General features: G+C 37.8%; 1 long non-coding RNA gene across 2 annotated transcripts in view; it reads left to right on the plus strand.

The window, feature by feature from the left end:
- Positions 1 to 23,248, plus strand: part of LOC113840226 (uncharacterized) — a 43,831-nt gene that overhangs the window by 4,875 nt on the left and 15,708 nt on the right. The window contains exons 2-3 of one of the 2 annotated variants that reach the window (XR_011805901.1): positions 1,116 to 1,235; positions 14,955 to 15,066. This is a non-coding gene — a long non-coding RNA (uncharacterized lncRNA). The remainder of the gene's footprint in view (positions 1 to 1,115; positions 1,236 to 14,954; positions 15,067 to 23,248) is intronic. The other variant, XR_011805902.1, reaches the window with a different exon arrangement.

A 23,248-nucleotide genomic window follows, 5' to 3' on the forward strand; every position in this document is an offset into this window, starting at 1 on the left:
ATTTCAAAATATTAACATTTACACACAATCTCTTTCTGATTTTTGAGCAAGTGAATAGACAGCTAACAAACAAATACTGACCACTAACTCCAATAAAGGCTATCGCTTCTCCTTACGGACTCCATTGCTCTTCTTGGTTCATTGATTAGGAAGGTTAAATAATTTAAATATCTGTATTAACCCTTGTTGGTCCCTCTACTTAAAATATTTCAGTTGTAATCACTGCAGCTGAATTCAGGTAAAAATTCTATGTAAAAGATGTGAATGCTGCATGAAAATATGATTATTGTGGGGAGAGAAGAAACTCAGGAGTTTTCAGGGAAATGGAGATCATTAGGGTAAATAAATCAATTTGTAAGCATAAAATCCAAAATCTGAGATAGGGAAGGAAGAATCATGGATGTGCACCTTTTCTTATTGTAAGTTAATAAAAATCTATTTCAGTGCCAGGCTTTTTAACACATCGGCATTAAATAATTAAGATGTGCATCCACAGGTGTGCCTGAGGATATTTGCTTTAAAATATTTCTGTAGTTTTCGGACAGATTTTAAAGAGAGTTCATTAAATATGGGAAGAAAACATATTCACTGGTGTTTGCCAGTGATGTGGGAAGTTTCCATGAAAAGGTGCTGTCCTTCTCTTGACACCGTTGTTCAGTTCTTTAAAGAGCAAATGATGCTGGGGAGATTACTTTAGAAGTAACTCTGCCTATTGATGGTCCATTTGTTCTCTCTTTATGGACCATTTATCCTAAACAGTGGTACATAGTTTAAACCTATATCAGCACCTTTGGGATCCAGCCCTAAATTCCCAAATTATGCAACTAAACAGCTTCAGAAAACAATCTTTTTTTTCTCTAGCATTCAGTCTATGCTCAGCCTATATTCTCCACATGCACACACAAAAATAAATAAAACAAATATACATATATATATACATAAGAATATCATAATCTATCCTTAGAAATATCACAGTATAATAACAGCTTTAGCCACACTGCCCAAGCAAACAGCCTATTCCAAGGGACAGAATAAGAAATAATAATAAAATGTTTAAAACTGATTTTTTTGTTTGTTTTGTTTTGTTTTGTTTTGTTTTGTTTTCCCATGTACAGTTCTCCAATGAGCAGAGGAATAAACAGTGAACCAGACATTGGGCTGAATTCTGGGCTGCAAAGATTGAAAAGAGGTGTGGTTTCAGATGATCTGGAGCACTCAAGCTGATTTCCTGTGCAGTAAGTGCTAAACAAGAAAGTTTCTTCTAGGTCATGAGGGCTTTGCTCACTGCAGCATGGTCTGATGGAGGGCTGAAACAGGGACCACCAGGAACAGGGAGCAAACTGACTCCTGAGGGTTTGGCTCAGGCCTTCTGAAGGGGATACCAAAAAGTAGTTTCTCCCTCTCAAGTCAAAAGAAAGCAAAAGAAAGGAAATGAAATTAAACAAAACAAACCAGAGCAACAAAACAAAACAAACTAATAAACAAACAAACAAAAACAGGAGTCCCACTGTGCCCAGACTCAGAGAGGAAAAAAGGATTGTTTGAAGAATACAGATTTTACCCCATTGGTTGTCCTTCTGCCTTTGAGAGATATTTAGCTTTCCTGCAGGTTGGAGATAAACCTGAAACATCTTTTCAGCAAAGGCTCTGACAAAATAAAGGTGTCAATCTGCTAGAATTCATCTATTATTCATCTAATCTGCTATAATTCATCTATAAATCAGCTCCCTCCAAATATCAGGCATGTATTTTTGGCAGCATCGAAAAGACAAAGACAGGGAGGGTGATGGTAGGTGTGTTAAAAAAATCAGGGCAAATACAGTGAAAAGAAAATAAATTGAATTTCATAGAAGAACAAAAAGTTCAGGAACCCAGCCTAAAATAAGGTTTCAGTCGAGGTTGTCAGTGGCTCCTCAGAGGTATGAGTGTTTTTTGTTTTTTTTTTTACTGTCCACGAGACCTCATTACAGCACTGCACATAAATACAAATACACCAACTTTTTTTAACCACTTCAAATGCACCAAAGTGGGCTGGCAATACTGAATATTCCCATCTTTAAAATAGAATGCTCTGCCTTTCATTTGAGTTATTCAGATATCATCAGAAACGTAGGCATGCATAGAGAAGGAGGGAGATAGAGAAGCATTTCAGAAAATTGACAGCTTTGTGGATGAGTTGAAAGCAGAAGCAAGATATATTAAAAATACCAGAGAGAGAGTGAAGCACAGAAATACAGAGAAACTGGTGATTAAGGGTGTTGTCAATAGGGTCTGACAGTAGGCATGCTCTGAGAGCTGAGGTATTTCAAACACAGACACCATAAAACCAGGAAGATAAACACATATCTCTAGTGACTTCCTCATCAGGTCTGACTAATTTTACCCCTGTCACTCCACAGTCAATTAAAGTAGGTTTTAGGATGGTTTCAGAGGTTACACCATGGGCAATACCAACCCTCCAATACTGCTGGCCAGAGCTGCCACGGAGACATGTACCCTGTTTTTGTATGTAAGTATTCAACAGACAAGTTCCAGTCCAGGGAAAGGCACCAGGGCTGGATGCACTCGTGGTCCCCTTTGGTAGGAGCTCCTATCAAAAAGTCACTCTTCTGCTTAATTAAGGCTGAAACAGGCCATTTCTTGACCTGCTGATGATGGCAATCTCCTCTTGCATGGGACAATATCACCCAAGGTCTGTCAGGACTGATGGACCTTGCCTACTCAACATGTGGTCCAGCACAGGAGAATGTGGGTGATACCTGCATGCAATCAGCTTGCTGCCTGGACAAACTCAGCTCTGATTTTCTTCCTGGCACTCCCTTTTCATGCATAACAGCAAATGTTACAAGCCTGCAAAATGATCCAGTCATTTGCAAATATCCCTCTGATTATTTTGTGTGTGTGCTGACAGTCCAACCGCTACATTGTGAATTGTTTCTGATACACTATGCAAAGAGGACTTCCTTTCAATTCATTTTCTATTATTTACTTTCTTTTTCAGTTGTCTCCTGTGAGGAGGGGGTGCAAAAATCAGTGATTGATTAATTTCCTCTTTACCCTTCTGATTTCACTCATTCTGGACCCTTTCATGCACTCCCTCATGCCAAATAAACCATTTCTGTGCCTAGAACTGCTACTCTGGTAATTACTCTGCTATTGCTCCTCTCAATACACTTACTACTGGACAGGATCAGACACACTGCTAGCCCAGCCATGAAAATTTTTTGGCATTTAATCTTCTTAATTTCGTCTTAATTTTGTGTCATTAGTTCCACCTTGCAGGGGGCAGAAGAGTGGAATAAATGCACTTTCATTGAAGCAGAGAGCAGCTACTTTGATTTCTGAATGGGTGCAGTATTCCATGTGATCAGAAATTGTTTTGTTTGCTGGGGAAAATTGTGCCAGTGAGATCTAAATAAGGCACCACAGAGATCTTTTGAAACCGATCAGAAAGATGTCCATCTCCTTGCACTAAAGGCAGAAAGTGGGCATGGCTCAGCCAGGCTGGTGGCAGCACCAGCAATTGCAATGTCCCCTTTCTTCCACTATGGGAGGGGAATAAAAAACAGATTAATCCAAACGTGAAGCGATGGACTTTTTGGACTTAATCATCTGTTGCCTGTCCTCAGAGATCAGCCACAGTGAAGGCAGATCAGTCGTATTCCAATTGTTGTTCTGTTGGTCTCCCAATTGTAATATATACATAAAATATACCAATAGCTATGCACTGAAAACAACTGTGGTTCACTGCAATTACCTGTGATTATTTTACCCTTTTAATACTATTTATATGGCTCCAGTATCACTGCTCCTGATGCTGAAAATCTGGATGAATTCTGGCTCACTACAGGTTAAACTCTTATGACCACACCCAGAGCAGAGAGTTTTGAATTGTTTCTTTTGCATACAGCTGCATTTCATATACAGCATCCTGTATTTTTTTTTTCTCTTGGAGCTGAATTGATGAGGTGGTGTTTGGAATATGAATGATTTAGATACATTGGCTGGTATATTTCCACCTCCAAGCTAGGCTTTCTAAATTATTATGTCTAAAAGTGCTTAATTTGTGCATAGTTTCTGAAAATAATGGCCAAACTGAGCATGAGAGTTAAAGGCAGACATTCTTTTCTTTTTTCAAGAATGATATGGTGTATCAGCTCAGTACTTTTTAAAATGCTAATGTTCATGTCATAAACCCCCTTATTACAGTGAATAGCCATACAGTTTTATATTGTTATTTTGCAGTCAGTTAAGTCATTCATTGCAATTAAACAAGCAATCCCCAACTACCTGTCCAATAGGCATGTTAAAAATGCCTAATGGTTAACTTTTAACAGGATGCTATGTCCTTGCAATTTAAAAGCAGTTAAGAGATCTTTCCCTTGTTGTGTATTAAAGTGTTTGCTCTGTAGCTCTGAACTCACGATAACATTTTACAGAACAAACTCTAGCAACACATTCAATGTTTATCCAGACCAAGGAATGGTTTCATCGGCATACTGCAAACATATACAGAAATGCAGCAGGAAATACAATTCCAGGCTAAAATTTGACATACAGATCTATTTCACCGACTCCTGGAGTCCATGGATAGGTGTGCTGACAACAGTGGTTTTATCTGATTGGAAAGTGAGAGTAATTCTGGAAGGACAAGTAGAGTTTAAAAACTCTTTACTACTAAAAAGTGTCCAGTGAAATCTTTTCAGGGGTGTTTTTGTTTTAATGTAATTATTACTGATGCTTTTGAAAGTACTACATTTTTCATACCTGAGCTTTGACCATTTTCCAATGTTAACAAGTATTTGTATTACGTGTTCTGAGCATAAGTATGTAACCACATTGACTTTGACTTGTAAATATGCACACAAAAATACAGTGAAGTGTGTTCTAGTGGTGACCAGCCTCTAAACATTCTCATTGCACTGTGAAAATGCTGGTGTTTTGAGAAGTCCTTATGGCACATAAGTAAAAATAATATTGATAAGCAGGCTTATGGAGTAAAAAATCTGAAAAGAAATAAAAAAGAAAAAAAAAAAGTGGAAACAGTAGCTGCTGATATTTAGGTTCTGAGTTTTGTATACATCACTGTGGCTCTGCAGCTAAGTCAATACACATTTTTATAGTGGGGAGAAACCTTGTAATGAGTGCTGCTTCTTCACTGCAAAGAGCATGCTCTGCTTATAGTGAAATATTGCATAAGCCCCAATGACACAAGTGGTAATAGTAGTCTTCTCTAACTGTACCACTGAAAATGACTTTAGCTGATGTCTCTCCATTGAAATATGCTTAAATGTAAAAACATTTTATTTTGGTTTAATACTTGGTATTTTCCTTTCCTGATCAGTAATCATTGGACTATATCCCTTTGTTAAACATTAAGAAAAAAACATAGAAAAAAAAAAAAGGAAAAAAAAAAAAGGAAAAGAAAAAAAAAAGCCCTCACTTTTATTTACCCTGTATCCTTAATTCACCATGCCATCCTATTGCATCACATTATACAGATGACATGCTGGTCAGATACAGCAGTATTAGCTATTATTACACTCTAATAGTCTGGTATTTTAACTCTGAGATCTCCATTGTACTGCATTACTGCCTATTGTTCTATTAATCTCATATTATTGAAGGGAAAATCAATAGGGAATTGTGAGTACAGTCTGCTAAGATTTTCATATCCTGTTGGTGCTATTTTTAGTTCATGGTATTTCACTGTTTTCTATATCTTGTGGAAACTGAAGTATGAGAAGAGAGAACGGTATAGAAATTATAAATAATCTATGATAAAATAAAATAATAATAATATAAAAAGTGGAACTGGTAATTCAAATAAACCTCGAATTTACTTAAATGATTGCTAAATGCTTAAATTACTGGCTAGAATTACAAAAGTTATATTGATATTACAATGTGTTTGTCCTCAGGGTTTGAGCTGGAGAGGAGGGCTGGTGGCATCTTGTGCTGGCCCCCATAATATGTGCAAATCCAGTTCATACTGGGTATATTTGATGTATTGCACTTTTTAGTTATAATCTGGTAAATCACAGAATCAGAGTGGCCTGGGTTGGAAGGGACCTCAATGATCATCTAGTTCCAATCCACCTGCCATGGGCAGGGATGCCACCCACTAGATCTGGTCGGTGCAGTACACAGTGCAGGAATCTCATAAAAATCCAGCAGTCTGGGATGAACGTCAGCAAGAAGCACTCAGTTTTTCTTGTTAAGCACACCACTGAGACTGTATAGCAATGTGGGAAGTGCTGGACCTGCAAAGGGCACAGCAGCTGCAGTGGTCCTGTAGTGCTGTGCCTATCAGGGTAGGTCACTGCTGCGGACAGGGATATTTGGGCTTATTTTGCCAGCAACAGGATTGATTTTTCAGTGATGCATCACTGCTTTGCACAAATTGAGGATGGGGACTTATCTATGTCCATACTCATGTGCCCTGTTTGAATGACTGTCTGCAACACTATATACACTTTAAACCTCCTGTGTGTAGTGTGTAATTTTGCATGCAAGTTGGGGACCTCTTTTTCAAAATGTTTCCCTTAGTATTCATTCCATTTCAAAGAGTTGGCAAATGCAGTTAGAAAACCTTGGAAACATAAAACATTTTGAATTATCTCTGTCATTCTGAAGTGTGATTTAGGCATTTCTCTAATTGGTTAGTGCCACTTATTTAAGAAAAATGGTAGAGTTCCTCTGGAGCTTTTTATTTGCTTTTTTGAAGGAGTACAAGTTTTGTACCTGGAAGCTTTGAAAAGAAAACTTTAAGGTTCAGTCCTTTTTATATACTTTGCTTTTATATACTTTGGGGGTTAAATAGCCTGACTGAGAAATCATAGAACCATAGAATGGCCTGAGTTGGAAGGGACCTCAATGATCATCTAGTTCCAAACCCCTGCCATGGCTAGGGATGCCACCCATTAGATCTGGTTGCCCATGGCCTAGTCCAACTTCTTTTTGAACACCTCCAGGGATGGGGTATCCACACCCTCTCTGGGAAACCTGGTCCAGTGCTTTTCACTCTCTGAGTGAAAAATTTCCTCCTAACCTCTAATCTAAATCCTCCTTCTTTTAGCTTAACACCATTTCCCCTTGTCCTATCATTATCTACCCGAATAGAGTCCTTTTCCATCCTTTTTACAGGGCTCCTGTAAGTGTGATGAGGTCACCCCAGAGCCAGGCTGAACAGCCCCAGCTGTATATAAACAATTCAAGTACATGATTTAAACAGACCAGTTCTAATGTCATCCTGTAGATATTCTTTCTTTCTTTCTTTTTCTTTCTTTCTTTCTTTCTTTCTTTCTTTCTTTCTTTCTTTCTTTCTTTCTTTCTTTCTTTCTTTCTTTCTTTCTTTCTTTCTTTCTTTCTTTCTTTCTTTCTTTCTTTCTTTCTTTCTTTCTTTCTTTCTTTCTTTCTTTCTTTCTTTCTTTCTTTCTTTCTTTCTTTCTTTCTTTCTTTCTTTCTGTCTCTCTCTCTCTCTTTCTTTCTCTCTTTCTCTCTTTCTCTCTTTCTCTCTTTCTCTCTTTCTCTCTCTCTTTCTCTCTTTCTCTCTCTCTCTTTCTCTCTCTCTTTTTCTCTTTCTCTCTTTCTTTCTCTCTTTCTCTCTTTCTATCTCTCTTTCTTTCTCTCTTTCTTTCTTTTTCTTTTTCTTTCTTTCTCTCTCTCTCTCTCTTTCTCTCTCTCTTTCTCTCTCTCTCTCTTTCTCTCTTTCTACATTTATTCTTTTTTGTTGTTGTGCTTTGATTATTTTTTCTGTTTAATTTTTGAAGAGACAGCCCAAAAGAGGCTGACTTCGAAAATCAAAATTGTTTCCAATGGGTGGAAACAATTTTGGGTGGAAAATGGGTGGAAAAATGGGCTGGCTATCTTTCATTTAGCGTGCATGGTGGTTTTTCCAGGTGGGTGGTGAGGCACTGGAACAGGTTGCCCAGAGAAGCTGTGGGTGCCCCATTCATGGAGATGTTCAAGGCTAGGCTGGATGGAGCCCTGGCAAACCAGATCTAGTGGGTGGCATGGCAGGTGGATTGGAACTAGATGATCATTGAGGTCCCTTCCAACCCAGACCACTACGATTCTGTGATTTACCAGATTATAACTAAAAAGTGCAATACATCAAATATACCCAGTATGAACTGGATTTGCACATATTTCAAGTCAGTAAATGGATGTCCTGAAAGGACAGTAAAGACTAGAAGAATTTGAAGAAGCTCAGAAAGATACAAGTATTGTCCCTTACAATGTTTCTTAGAGATAAGAACCTGGATGAAACAAGAGCAGTGTCTATGGGATGCAAAGGCTGATTTCCATTCACTTTTTTGGTATCTCATTATTGCCATGAGTATTTTATTGAACACGTCCTGCAACAGTGTATTTGAGAAGGGAGATCAGAGGTGATGTCAGAACATCTTCCTCCAGTCTGACGTAGCTACAGCTATACTGTGTTGCTTTTTTGCACTTTAGTACAAAAAGTAAATACATAAGGAAAATCTTGAAATTGTTTTCTTTTTGATTCTATGCAAAAACATTTTGCTATGCATCTTGTATTTTTTATCCCTGTACAGACCTTGCTTCTTTAGGGTAATGTAAATAATGCAAAATAGAGCATCAGTTATATAAGAATAGAAAAATGTATGGAAGACACATCAATTGGAAAAAAAAAAAGAATCCAAATGAACAAACAAACAAAACTAATTTGGACAGTGTTATGCGTGAAATGAAAATGATTGTTGGAGAGCAGAGGAAAAGCTGTAGTGGAGGTTTAAAAGATCAAGTATCTTTCTTTCCTGAATCCGCTGAGACAGACCTAACAAAGACAAATTTTCAATGGAACTTCCCATATGAAGGAGAAGAACCTTCCTGATGCAGTCTTATGATAAATGTTCTAGAAAATGAAAGTAATTTAGACCTTTCAAGATAGAGAAACAGTTATGAAACTAGTGTTAGGATATATTTAATAACATGAACAGGGATTTTCATAGACCTCCTTACGGTTGCAGAACTGAATTATTCAGTATCAATTATTAGCCAAATATTAATGCTGAGTGAATAAGTAACAATTCAATTTTATTCAAGAAAATTAGCTCTTTTTTTTTTTTTTTTTTTTTTTTTAATTTGTTTAGGTGTGACATCCCCACTAGTATTTTGCCAAGGTTATTGCCATCTCCCCTTGCAGAGCTCGGAAATGGATCTCATTTTATACTCATGGTTTACTATTCGGGTTCTTCGTGAATGGGCAGATTCATCTCAGGGAATTATATTAGTTGTCTGATAAGTTTAGTGTGTGGGCTTTTCTTGCATGTATGCACAGCTACAGATCTGCTATTCATTTTCTTCAAATATTTGTGCATGAGTGTGAAATTCACTTCTTTTTTTTTCAGATACTCATGCAAGTAAACTGTGATTGTTTGAGTGTTTCTAAAAACCAAACACATACAGACATCCATGACAGCTGAGGAAAATTCATAAACAATTTGAACAAAAATTCTCAGGAACCTCCTCCAGACTTTCTCAAGTTTTCACTTTCTGAAAGTTTCTCAGGTCCAAACTCTTCCTGAATGTTTGTCAAGAGTGCAATTATTGGTTTAGTACAGCTGCTTTCCTAGAACATTTTGTTCAGTTTTCTTGCATTTGTAAAAATTGCCTAGACTATTCTCTGAAATGTAACAGCTTTGCTGCTATTATCATTACTAGTCTGTACATACGAGTCCTTCTTTGTCAGTGTCATTTCTGGAATGCAAACAGTCACACTAATGTACAGAAAAAGAGATTAGAAAAATGTGTTAATTTATTTGTTTTCTGATAATAATATCCTTCATGTATACACTAACTGTCCATAGCAAAGACACAACATATCAGTCCCAATACATGTCAAGTAAGCTTCGCAATGGTCACCAAAAGATTCTTCCTTCAAAAAATATATAGGATCTTTTACCTCTTATTTTGCTGCTTAGAACATTTGTAGGGAAAACTATAAATTCTATATATTTCTTATGTAAACCTTTCTGGATTGTGGGTCTTTTTTCATCTCATGTGATAAACTACCAAGGAAATTTTGGAAGATGACACAGCTCTCGTGAAAGTGACACAGGTTGTCTGCTCCCATTCCTGGAAGCTAAACCTAAATAGTTGCATATTTTTAGTTGTGTATTTTATTTCTTATTCTTACTTGCCCTCTGTCAAAATTTCATTACAATTACATCTACTCACAGTTAAATCCTAGCCTGAAATATGTAAATTGTCTAAAAACAGCAGGATTGAGCTTCCTTTCCCCATTAAATAATCCTTTTTTTTCTTTCAACACGTAGAATAGCAGATTTACTCCAAAATATTTGTCCTGTTTAAAAATTAAACATCATACAATTGACGGTACCCCATAAAGGAAATATTCATTGTATAAAATAGAAATTAGTAATTTGCTTGTTCTGAAGTTAATAAATCTTTTTCGAGCAAATAAATCTTTTTATTTCGAGCAAATAAATCTATTTCGATCTTCCCCCTCACCCCCCCCCCCTTTTTTTTTTTAGGGTTGGGGTGGGATTCTTTTTATATTTGAGCATGTTAAATTATTCTGAATCATTTTTCTTTTCCCCTTAAAAATAAGAGTTCCTGTTGAGTATACATCATGGTATTTCCAAGAAAACCAGTTCTTGAGCGGAATTTGCAGGGACATAAAAATTTGCATAATTTGAGATGCAACACCTGCTTTGTTTTGTTTTGCTTTCAAATGCAAAAATGTGGTGACACATCTCTATTGTTTAATTTTGCTCTCATTTCATCATTTTCCAGCAAAATCCTGCAGAATGAAATGGATGTCTGACATAATTCATTTGACAGTGTAGCATTCACAGCAACTGAATTCTCTCCTATCTTCCCAGCTCAAGTATCCCTCAAACAAGAGTGAAGCAGGACTTGTATCCACCAACTCCTCTCTTCCTCTGAACCCCTAAGTTTCATCTTAATGAACTCTTCTACATTGTTAGTCTTAAATTATTTTTCAAGGTCATCTCCAATAAAAGGCAACAGAAGCTAGCTAGCTCATGTTGAAGTGGGGAGCTGTTAAGTCAGCAGGAAAAAGTATACTTTGTCACTAATTATCTTTCTTTTTCTTCGTGTTTGAATTTTTATTTGGTGCATTTCATAAAAGTCACAAATTTCAGATTCAATAGGGTTTAAACAACAGGGTAATAGACTTGTTCTCCTTCCCCTAGGATTTATATCTATTTTTAAAAATTATGGGAAAAAATAATAAATCCTGAGTACTAGAACAAAATGCTGGGAAAGTAAAAATAAAAATAAATTTTGAGTACTAGAACAAAATATAGCTGCTCCAAAGATTCATCATCAGTCTGGAAGGAGGGCTTGTTAATTAGATTTTTAATTGTCAAAACTGTTGGGTTTGCGGCTCAGATTTTAAAAGAAATTTAAAAATTATTTCTGACTATTTTGCGATATCAGGTAGAATATTAGTTGTTTTAAGTTGTTATTATTAAGTTCTTTTGAGGTTTTATTGTAAACTTTAAAGAAATGTGAGACACTATACATTTTTAGGAGTGCATCTTGTTGTTCTTTATGAGGTAAATGGAGTGCATAAATCTTGGTCATGGTTCAGAAGGACAGCATGTACACAACCAGAAATCTGTATTTCATAAATGGTCCATATTGCTAAGCTTTTAGAAGTTTAGGACAAATTTCATTCTTTCTCTTATGCTGGGATAAATTCAGCTTCATTGTAATTATAATGGTATAAGAGAGGCCAGAACTGGTTCCCCAAAGATTCCCAGATTAGTGCAAAATCTGGGCATTTATGTATACCATGGAAATCTTTGCAATGTGTAGGTACACTAAATAAGTTTATTTCTGAAAGCTGTAAAGGCTTTGTGTGTTTGGGTCAGTTTATTTAAATGTGATGAAATGGCAAGTACAATGGTAGGGAATCATAACCAGTACAATAAAGTACAAATAAAGTACAAAACCGGAATATGAGGTCAATAAAACAGAAAAACAATAGCAAAATACAGTGTTTAGAAAGCAGATGTTAGCACAGTGTAGCAAAAATTCTATGGCATGTATTTGTTTCCTTGTTTTCCATACAAATGAAACATTCTTTTTCTAACTTTCTGAAGACAATATGGAACCTGAAAGTCAAAATGGACTCACCTCTCTTCCTTCCCCTTTGCCAAAAATTAAGAAGTTATAAGCTAGATTTACACCTTCATATACCTCAATGGGTTTTCAGTCTCCATATTCAATCTCCAAAGAGGCAAATTTACATGGAGCATACCACATGAGGATGTAGAAAACCATGTGATTTGAGATTCCATGTTGCTCTTGCATAGATGGCAAATAAAAATGTGGATTTTGTGTTGAAAACTCAGCAGCTTGTGGCCAGGCAGCAGCAATTTTCATCAATAAGCCTGAGCAGAATTTGCATTTAATGTTTGACACAGAATTATCTAGTGCATACATAAAGCCATAGACTGCTTATAAAGTTATTTGTCAGAATAAGCTACACTCTGTGGGAATTACATAGGGGTTTCAAACATATTGATGTAATCACTAGATAAACAGGTCCATTAATAAATGAGATAGAATAGGAAAATCAGTTATGATTTGTAAAATGGTTGAGTAGAAGAACTGCATTTATAAATATGTCCTAGGTTATAAAAACCGGAAAAAGAAGCATAACTGATTTGAAAGTCATGAAGAATTGGAAATCTTACAGACTAAACTATTATTAAACAACAGGTGGAAGAATACTTTAAAAAAGCATGCAGGTTTAAACAATAAAATCATAAGCTTTTAAGTTATTTAAACTCCTGGTTTTAGAATGAGTTTTGCAGATGTGAGAAAAGAAAAACAGCAGAATAGACTTGATGAGTGTATGTGTGAACTGAATTTACTGTTTACTAGACATAAGAATAAAATAGAGGTTTGGTTTGTTGACCATGCCTAAGTGTTTCATTGTTGTTTATTAATCGATTTATTTATTAATTATTATTTTATTTTATTAGTGTTAATGAAAGTATTTAGGAACACAAAATGCAATAATCTATCAGTGATGCTTCAGATGGATGACAGTGAAAAGAGCTAGCATGTCTGCAGTGATGAGATAAAATGCTGACATTGGTCATTAAGAACTACTCTCAACTATTTGTTTGATTTCTATAAATGAGCAATGGAGCTCTGAATAACTGTTTTTTGTGTTGCAAGTCTTTGGATGCGGTACCTAGACATGCATATCCTAGCATAAAAGCATGCAGCTAACTGATCAATATTCCTACTGAATATGAGCTTAAATGATATTGACAGCAAAGGTTTTGACAATACTGAAGGGTGAAGTTAATGGTCATTCATCAATAAGCAAGGCAGGTTGGTAAAAAGTTACACCGTGTTTCATTAAGATGCCAAAAGCAGCAAGAAGTGTAGATGGTTGGAAAACATAAAATGTTTTCTGTGACTTGTAGATTTCGCAGCATCCTCCATCCCCCAGTTTTATCTCATCAGGTTCCCACAAATACCATTCTTATCCACTGTTCATACTAGGAACTTTGTGATTTGGTCTAGAAAATGGCAGTTTCTCAGAAGTAGTAATAATAAGAAAGTTGATGGTGTGAACGGGGGGGTTGATTCTTCAAAGCATTGTACTTTTTTAAAAGGTTCATTTGATTGCTATTCAATCTTCCTGGCAGAGTGGGAATATCATTATTCAAGGCAAAGACAAATTCATTTGAAAGGTCTGAATGACACAGGATGGCGCTCTTAATGATAGAGTCTAACTTCAATTAAGCAAACAATAAAGACATTAGTAACAACTCTATAGAAACTGACAAATGCCTCTAGTTATTGGAAGACACTTGCCAAATTAAATGAACTAACAATATACCATAGACTAATCTTGTTTTTTGTTTGTTTAAATATTGATTATGCCAGGCTTTTACCTCTTGATTTGGTGTCCCTAATTCTGACTGAGCAGTACAGTCTCAGAGCTGATACTCAGATCACGTAACAATCTAAAAGGAAAAAAAAATAAAAATTTTCAAAGCCAAAGTGATAAATTAAAGCAAACCTGAACAGAATTATTTTGTTTGTTGATAAACTTCCACCAACTTGAAGGAAAATGAATGGTATCATCTAGGACTGATGACAGGACAACTGTGCTTTGTGTAAAGAAGAACGATTTTATTGCAGTTGTAAGCGACCTTGCAATTTCAGATTTGGAACAGACAATGTAAAAATTGACAATAATTAGTCAAGCTGTTTGGCTTTTTGTATTCTCAGCATTCAATCTATCATTCTAGAGAGGAGTGTATTTGTTCAAGATTGGGGAAGACATAAGGCTTTTGGTACTCCTTCAGCAAGCGCAGCCAGTCAGTTCAGATTGCGAAGGCAAATGCATTTGACATCTTGCTCAAATACATCATACTCACCCCAGACAGTTCATTGAGATCATAAAGACCTTATGATGATATGTAAAATTGCTTCGACTATTCCTGTTGTGTCAGGGGGAGTTTAGGTTGGAAATGAGGAGACATCTCTTCTCAGAAAGAGCAGTCAGACATTAGGATGGATTGCCCGAGGCGGTGGTGGAGTCACCGTCCCTGGGGGTGTTCAAGGTAAGGTTGGACGTGGTGCTTAGGGACATGGTTTAGTGAGTGACTTTGGTGGTAGGGGATGGTTGGACTAGAGGAGCTTGGAGGTCTTTTCTAACCTTAATGATCCTATGATCTATGTGAATCCGAACATGTTTTCACTACACAGACCGTTATTAAGAATGTGCTGAGATACTAAGTAGGACAAAAATCGGTTGAAAGCTGTGATGATGGTACAATGATAATGATGATGTCTGAGATGGCATGGTTACAGGCTAAGATATGAATGCCTGTATAGGATCCTTCAAAACAAGAAATTTGACACCACTAGACCATAGATTAACACTTATTTAAATGTCACAGAATCACAGAATCATGGAATTGCCGAAGTTAAAAGGGACCTCTGAAGAGCATCTGGTCCAACCTCCCTCCCATGCAGGATCACCTAGAGCATATCGTGCAGGATGGCATTCAGGTAGGTTTTATCTTCCCTGGGTACAAATTATGTGTTCCTAATAAGAAATATAATTACTTTTATTTCATATGAAGGGAAATATATGTGTGATCCCCTGCATTGTGGTGACACTTTCCCTGTTATTTAAAGCCTAGTCTGGAATATTTACCTGTAAGCTAGAAAATCCTTTGATGTCAGAAAAACTATAGGTAGAGCTTCATTATTGCAACAGCATTTGAAAAGAAACTGTTCTATGAATATGAACATTGTTTGTCATTGCAACGACTAAGTTTTGCACAGTTTGGTATATGCAGACTCCCAGATCGGGTAGTAAGCAAAGTAATTGCTTTCTCATGCATGAATTTTTCAATTCTAGCAAGAATAATTTGAATGTTTTGTTGGTGGTGGTGGTGGTGGGTTTTTTTGTGTTTTTTTTTTGTTTTTTTTAATGCTTATGGTTAACCTGATAGTGTTGATGCTGAACACGGAAAAACCATGGAAAAACTAGGCCTGAACATTTTTTTTTGTTTTTTTTAAACATTAGGGTCTGGGTGTGATAGTGAACACGTATGTGCAAAATATCTTCCTGATTTTGCAGTTTACATGATTACAATTGTCTTACTAAATATGTGAACACACTTGATCTCATAACTTTCACAGCAGTATGATATCATTGGTTTTCACAGGAAGATTTCTGCTGGCAACAGAAGATTGAAATGAGGGATTCTATTATATAGAATTTATCATATCTTATTAATGTATCCTCCTAACTTCCCAGAGTCGCAGCAATAAAAATATCATGCAGCTTCCTTTCCTGTTATTCTTTCAGTTATTAAAATAAAATAAAATAAAATAAAATAAAATAAAATAAAATAAAATAAAATAAAATAAAATAAAATAAAATAAATAAAATAAAATAAAATAAAATAAAATAAAATAAAATAAAATAAAATAAAATAAAATAAAATAAAATAAAATAAAATAAAATAAAATAAAATAAAATAAAATAAAAATCAGCAAAGAATACTGGTCAGGTATCCTCTCCCACACTGCAGCTGTTGTGCTCACTTTTCTAGACGATTAAATGATCTTGTTAATTTGGCCTCCATTTTCAATTGTCCATTCAGATATTTAGTATGACATAATAAGTAGGTGTCATACTAAAGGTGGATTTTGAGGTTGATTCTGAGGTGGATTCTAGACGTTAGATACTAAAGGTCAGTTGAGATATATAGATATTGTGGTCATTATAGGGATCTAAGAACTCAGGCACAAAAGCCTTTCTTTGATGATGAGAACAGTTGGAGTGTAGCTAGAGAGTAGTTGTAAGTTTTTCCAGGTGGGTAACAGAAAGAGTGGCTGCAGTTTTATTCTCGTTTATATCCCTCTGGTTTGCACTTTGAATCTGTACTGCTCATTGCCTTGCATGCTACAATGAATAATTTTGTAAAAGGATGGTGTAACACTATTAATGGTGAAAAGACAAAAATGCTTGTTAATGCTGATAACCTCTATTAAACTAAATCAATTTTCTTCATGTACCAGGAAAAAATGGCAGATTGACACCCCTCCTCTATAAAAAGACATCTTCTTTGTAAAGCTACCCATTTCAGCAGCTCCTACCCATTTCATGTTATCATGTATTGTACTTATACTTACATGTCTTTGCTCTTCACTGTTCTTGGAACAAAGATGTTGCCCTGTACTTTGTATTTTAAAATCTGTTTAAAAGTATCAGACTAGACTAAAACATTTTCATAAGTAATTACTGATAAGTCCTTTTCCTGACAAAACAAATAAATAAATTTTAGGATTTAGAATAATCCACTTGAAAGGGACCTTGAAATAATACTCAATCCAACTGCCTGCCCACTTCAGGGCTGACCAGAAGTCAAAGCACGGTACTGAGGGCACTGTCCAAATGCCTCTTGGACACTGACAGGCTCGGGGTACCCAGCACCTCGCTAGGAAGCCCGTTGCAGTGTCTGGCCACCCTCAGGGTAAAGAAAGGCTTCCCGATGCCCAGCCAGGCCCTCCCCGGCGCAGCTCTGTGCCCTTCCCGTGTGCCCCGCCAGCAGCTCCCAGGGAGCAGGGGCCGGCACCTGCCTCTGCGCTTCCCTCCTCAGGGAGCTGCCGGGAGCCCCGAGGCCGCCTCTGGGCCTCCTCTTCTCCAGGCTGGGCAGCCCCAGTGTCCTCAGCCTCTCCTCACAGCACGGCTGTCCGGCCCTCTGCATGCTTCCAGGGGCCTGAACACCCGTTGTAGGTTGGGAGCCCACAGATGCACACAGTGCTCCAGGTGAAGCCTGCACACAGTGGTGAGGCCGCACCAGCACTCAATACAATGGGAACACCATCCCTTTAGGCCAGCTGGCTGTGCTGTGTTTAGTGCACCCCAACACACAGATTGAAAAGTTATGGAAAAGTTATGAAAAAGTCATGGAAATATTAGTTGCCAAATTTCCTCCTGTGGAACTGCACAATATCTGTTCAGCCCCCTGTTTGTGTCTAATACAGTTCACCTGCATAGCAATGGATCCATGCATTAAAGTTGCTCTTACTCTAGAACATTTTCATCACAGAGTGTCTGAATTATCTTTCAAAACTGTGTTTTGGACTTGCTTGTCCAAACTGTTAAAAAATCAGTAACTGAGAGGAAAAATTATTATTATTATTATTATTATTATTATTATTATTATTATTATTATTATCATTATTATTATTATTATTATTATTTAATATATAATAATTATTTAATAATAATAATAATAATTTAATATATAACAATTAAATAATAATAATAGTAATAATAGTAATAGTAATAGTAATAGTAATAGTAATAATAATAATAATAATAATAATAATAATAATAAACCATAACAACAAACAAATAAAAGCAGATATGAATGGAGCTTGCCATCTATGTAGACAGAGAGCCTGATCTATGTGGCCTTATGACTACATGCCTTCAAAATATTACGTAAACATATTTGTCCTGATTTTCTGTGCAAAGCTCTGGAGTAGTGTTGGAAGGAATGATCCCCAAAGGCTTTGTGTATTGACAGAAAGTCTTTTACAGTTCACATGTTATTTCTTTCCCCATCAGGCTCCCACCTTTCCTTATCAAGTGGCTGAGGAGCTTTTCTAAAGCAGCCACAAGCAGATCATGTGTTTCCACCGCTCTGTTCAGCATCTGCTTGGATGGAAGGAAGCTGATAGCTCCAGTGGAGCTGACTTATCAGAGGAAACCATGGTGTTTAACACATTAACACGACCTGCAGAAATCTTTCACATGTCCACACACTGCTTTCAGAAGATGTTACCAGGCATTCTGGAAATACAAGACAAAATGCTGTCAATGGAATGGTGTTTTGATGAGCTTTTTCATTCAGCAGAGGATGAGACAGCACCAGTGCACAGTCCCACCAGTGCAATTTATAGCGAACTCATGGGCCTAACATGGCATATTCTCAGCACCGTGTCTATTGCATATTAACAGTTAAGGCATGATAATCTGATATTAGGTGACAAAGGATTGATATTGACAAGGAACTTTGTATTCTACTTTGCAAGCACAGTTGTTGTTTTTAATGATTTTCTCATTGTTAGTTAGTAGAAACTTTGTGAATGGTAACTTCACTTGCATTGTTTGTTTTCTTCGTCTGGTCTTGGCAGTTTCTGAATAGCTGTATTGAACACACTGTTTCTGTAAGGACACTAGCTGTTGTGGGGTAAGTGATTGGTATACTAGGGCTGAAGACACAGTTTCCAGCCTGAATTGTTAGAATGAGACCATTTGTGCCAAAAGGAGTTCCCATTCTTTTGACTGTTCACTCTTGGATACATTTTGGGTTTGTTTTTCTCAGGAAGAACAATTTCTCTTTTGATAACTGTACTGATGAGTCATCTGCAACTGCTTCACCCTTCCCACAGCACACAGCCTACGAGAAAGTCACCAAATTATCCTTGTGAAACAGACATAAATGTCTCCAGAAGCCTTTGCTTCACAAGAACACCCCTTTTTAATGCATGATCATCTTTTGTCCAGCACTTTTTATTTACCAGGTACCATTGCCAAGGTCCTGTCATACACACCTTTCTTGACATGAAAAAGAACAAAAATGAGACTTCCCATCTCCCTGAAGTCTGCTGTGGTTTCTGGTGGCTGAAACTCAAAGTATCTTTAACTCCCAGATCTGACCACTGCAGACCTGGCGGTGATGAAATAGCTCAACACCAATATGTGCAGGTTGTGTTTGAGGCACTATTGCTTGTCTGCTTGGCATTTCTATGGGATCTGTGGGGTTATTATAAGTTACTGAAGGTTATTCTGCACTACTTGCTGGTTGTTGTAGGAATCGCCACTACAGGAGGCCAAGGAAGGAGAAAGGATTTGACTGTATATCCATTAAAAGGTGTGTAGATCCCAAGGTGTTTGATGGGATTTCTTTTTTTTTTCTTCCTACCAAACAAAACAAAGGACAGCCCTTGGAATTCTAGGTCTTAGTACAGAAATGGTGACTAATTTGTCATTCAGGATTTATGAAGGATGTTTCCTACTTCTCACTAACAGTAAAGAATAAATCAAATGCTAGGTTTGCAGACTTGAAAATCAGTACACTCTAGAGAGCCAATTAAACATTATTCACGTATCTCAGCCCCATATTAATGTTCTTTTAAAGCACACTCCAAGTCTTCCTCACAAACCAGGACGATGGTGTTATCAGACTAATTTAAGGAGAGTTATCATTATAGTATGGCTTTTGCAATTACACGGTATACCAGGTGGCAAGACAGCACGTCTTTGCATTGCCAGGGTGCAAAACAAATTCAGTGTTCAATCAACCTGAGAAAAAAAGGACAATTCTCATTTGCATAAACATGTAGCCAAGGAAACTAGATGCACAGAGGTATAAGGAAAAGAGACCTATTTTACATGATGTGCATAGAATATTTGACAGTTTAGATTGGAGGCGTCATTGATGTGGGTAGGAATGGTGCTGTTCGTTGCCATGGATATCATTTTCCCTACTGGCAGTGCAAAGATTGGCAGGGATGGATGTTTAAAAAAAGACACACACACACATGCACACACAAAAATGCATGCATACCAAAAACGCCCAAACCACTGCAAGACTCTGGCAGCCTCATTCTCTTCTTTTGTTGAAAAGCTACGTATCCTTCTTTTGCTAATGACAGTTCACCTAATATATGGTGTAATCTAGAAATATTGATGTTTCTATAGTAAATCATTTATGTACAATATGTATTTATACCTTGCACATAAAGCAGCAGATATGTAAAGTGTTTTTTATATACATATATTCTATAGGATAAATGGAAAGACATAGATATTCAATATTTAGGGGAAAATATATTTGTCTATATGTATCTCTGTTTATACTGAGATTCTTTTTCCTGCTTTAATTTATGAGAAAGCCATTGACTTTTATGGACACATTTAAACTTGAACTGTGAGATGTATATATTACAGTATGAATATGAGTTTGTGTAAAAAGAAAAATAACTGATTTTTCTTTAATCGTTGGCAGTAGTTTTCTGATTAGTTGGTCACTAGTTCGTATATGAACTATTTATAATTCTACTTACCAGTAAAACAAACACAAGTTCTGCTGTCATTTTACAATTTCTGCCAAATTGCCCTTCAGTGTGATTTGATCTTAGTACAGCCACATTGAACCATATATTTCATGTAGCCATGGGAGAGACTTGATGTCAACTGCTGATAACAGCAGGACTATGTGGACTCTTAAATATCAGCGCTTTTGCCACTTGAGTGTTGAGCATCTCAGGTCCTGAAGCAAGATGCAAGCCAATGCTCTCCTAGAGTCAAGCTCAGAAAAAAAAAGAAAAAAAAAAAAAAAAGAAAAAAAAAAAAGATTATTTTAGCTTTCACCTAAAGTATTTCAATTAACGTGGTTAAGTTCCACTCTCAATTAAAAATGAGCAAACTACAGCCAAATATATTTTAAATTATTGTTCATATATTCATGATCTTCAGGGTGTCACTATAATTACCACCAAGTTCTTCGTTTGAAGCAGACGTTTAGGACTTGAGATGTGACTTTTCCATCATCGGTGATTTTTGCTGTTGGTTTTTTGTGGGTTTTCTTAGTTTGGTTAGTTGTTTCGGTTGTCTGGTTTGGTTTGGTTGCATGTTTCTTAATAAAATCACATTAAAATATAAAGGGACTTATTTTTTTCTTTTTTAAGCATAAAAAAAAAATACAAATTTATATTTATGATGAACCTTTTCAGTAAGGAAGTGGTATTCAGGCTTTAATCAATGTCCATGTAGTATACAATACCTCTAAGCAAAACCTGGAAAACATTTAGTTTTTTATTGTTCTCAAGCAGACACATTAGGCAAAGAGATAGTCTCTTCCTAGTTCCATTTATTTCTAGTTAGATTACCATTAAGAAATAATTATTTTTTTCCTTATGTATCTTGTAGAGATATATAAGCTTGGGATTTTCCCAGTGCAGATGCAGAACCTTGTTGAAGGTCAACAACATGGCCTTGTTGAGCCTCATGTTGAACCCCATTGTTTGCACAGGCCTCCTTCTTCTGCCTGTCTGGGATGGCATCCCTTCCCTCCAGTGTGTTGACAGAACCACACAGCTTGGTGTCATCAGCAACCTGCTGAGAGTGTACTCGATTCCATTGTGAGGTCACCAGTGAAAACTTTTATGAGTACTGGTTCCAGTGCAGACCCTTGAGGGATACCACTTGTCACCCTTCTCCATTTGGACATGGAAATGTTGCCCACTTCTCTTTGAATCTGTCCCTCCAGCCAATTCCTCATCCACTCAACTATCCATCCATCCACTCCATGTCTCTCCAATTTAGAGGCAAGGATGTTCTGTTGAACCAAATCAACACCTTTACACAAATCAAGACAGATGACATCTGCCTCAAAGAAATCTCCTTACCCTCAGTGAAGTCAACTGCTCCTCCCAATGTAGCATCATGTGTAAACTGACTCAATATGCCCTCAAGTCCTACATGCAATTCAGTAAGGAAAACATTGAAGAGAACTGCCCAGAGAGGCTGTGAATGCCCCATCCCTGCCCTTGAAAGGCGAGGTTGGGTGAGGCCACGGGCAACCAGATTGAGTGCATGGCATCCCTGGCCATGGCAGGGGGGCTGGAACTAAATGATCTTTAAGGTCCCTTCCAACCTGAGCCATTCTACAATTCTATGATTGTGTGATCGTACGATTGTGTGATCGTACGATTGCATGATTGTGTGATTGTATGATCCTAGGACTGTATGGTTGTGTGATTCTATGATTCTGTGAAGAAGATCAAGACGCTGGCTGTGGCAGAGTCCCCACTTTTATGTTGTTTATTGAAAGCCAAGTGTGCCCTGCTAACGGCGCCGCGGGGGCGGCCTCTTGCAGGGCTGGGGAGAGTCCGGGCTGCTGTTGGCCCTCCTCTTCGGGGCGCGCCGGGGCCTCGCAGACGAGCGGTCCCTGTCCTGGCCAGGAGGAGAGAGCCCATGACTGCAGCCCGGCACTGCAGCGTCTTCTTGTGCCGGCAGTCCTGGCTCTGAGCAGGGCTCCTCCTGCTCTGTGAGGTCGGGTGCGGTGGCTGGGTGGCCAGGATCCCCATGCAGGGCAGCGCTGGAGGTGCTGGGGAGCTCCTCGGTGTCAGAGGACTCTGGGCTGCTGGAGGAGAGCTCGCTGATCACAGGAGTGGCCCGGGGGGAGGCAGCAGGGCTGGGGGTGGCCGCAGGACTGTCTTCTGCCTCGCTGCTGTCCTGGGAGCCCTCGATGTCCACCTCAGGGCTGTTTCGCTGCTGGCTAGCGGGAGGGGGTTCCAGGAGCCGAAGCCTCTCAATGAAGTTGTTGATGCACATCTCCACAGTTCTGGCAATGAGCTGCTGCACGAAGCTCATTGTATGGCCCTGCAGGAATGGCTGCAGCACCCCGACCAAGGCCTGCTCATGCAGCCCAAACAAACACAGCCAAGCAACAACGTTGGCTTCCAGCATGTCCTGCTGCCACCAGGCAGCCCCGAACAACTCCCTTGCTTGCTGGCGCACCCAGGGCCTCAATGGGCTGATGATAGTTGGGTGGTCCCTGAAGAGGGCCGCCCATTGCTCAGGCAGGAGGCCGCTCACAACAGGCTGGGGCACCGGCACTGCAGCCTCCTGCTCATCCTGTTGGTTGTAATTTTGTGG

The sequence above is a fragment of the Anas platyrhynchos genome, chromosome Z, assembly GCF_047663525.1.
Source record: "Anas platyrhynchos isolate ZD024472 breed Pekin duck chromosome Z, IASCAAS_PekinDuck_T2T, whole genome shotgun sequence".
Taxonomy (NCBI): domain Eukaryota; kingdom Metazoa; phylum Chordata; class Aves; order Anseriformes; family Anatidae; genus Anas; species Anas platyrhynchos.